The following is a 938-nucleotide window of genomic DNA, read 5'->3' as shown; positions in this document are numbered from 1 at the left end:
TTTCTGTCCTTTATCGAGCCCATCTTTACATGAAATGTTCCCTTGGTATCTCTAATTTTCTTGAAGAGATCTCTAGTCTTTCCCATTCTGTTGTTTTCCTCTATTTCTTTGCATTGATAGCTGAAGAAAGCTTTCTTATCTCTTCTTGCTATTCTTTGGAACTCTGCATTCAAATGGGTATGTCTTTCCTTTTCTCCTTTGCTTTTCGCTTCTCTTCTTTTCACAGCCATTTGTAAGGCCTCCTCAGACAACCATTTTGCCTTTTTGCACTTCTTTTTCTTGGGGATGGTCTTGATCACTGCCTCCTGTACAATGTCACAAACCTCTGTCTGTAGTTCGTCAGGCAGTCTATCTATCAGATCTAATCCCTAGAATCTATTTGTCATTTCCACTGTATAATCATAAGGGATTTAATTTAGGTCATACTTGAATGGTCTTGGAGAAGGAAATGGTAACCCACTCCAGTACTCTTGCCTGGAGAATCTCATGGATGGAGGAGCCTGGTGGGCTACAGTCCATGGGGTCGAAAAGAGTCGGACATGATTGAGCTACTTCACTTTCCAGTGGTTTTCCCTACTTTCTTCAATTTCAGGCTGAATTTGGTAATAAGGCATTCATAATCTGAGCCACAGACAATTCCCAGTCTTGTTTGTGCTGACTGTATAGAGCTTCTCCATCTTTGGCTGCAAGAATATAATCAGTCTGATTTTGGTATTGACCATCTGGTGATGTCCACGTGTAGAGTCTTCTCTTGTGTTGTTGGAAGAGGGTATTTGCTTTGACCAGTGCATTCTCTTGGCACAACTGTTAGCCTTTGCCCTGCTTCATTCTGTACTCCAAGGCCAAATTTGCCTGTTACTCCAGGTATCTCTTGACTTTCTACTTTTGCATTCCAGTCCCCTATGATGAAAAGGACATCTTTTTTTTGGTGTTAGTTC

This window comes from Bison bison, unplaced genomic scaffold, assembly GCF_000754665.1.
Source record: "Bison bison bison isolate TAMUID 2011002044 unplaced genomic scaffold, Bison_UMD1.0 scf7180017864498, whole genome shotgun sequence".
In the NCBI taxonomy this organism is placed as follows: Eukaryota; Metazoa; Chordata; class Mammalia; order Artiodactyla; family Bovidae; genus Bison; species Bison bison.
Note: the sequence above shows the minus strand (reverse complement) of the source record.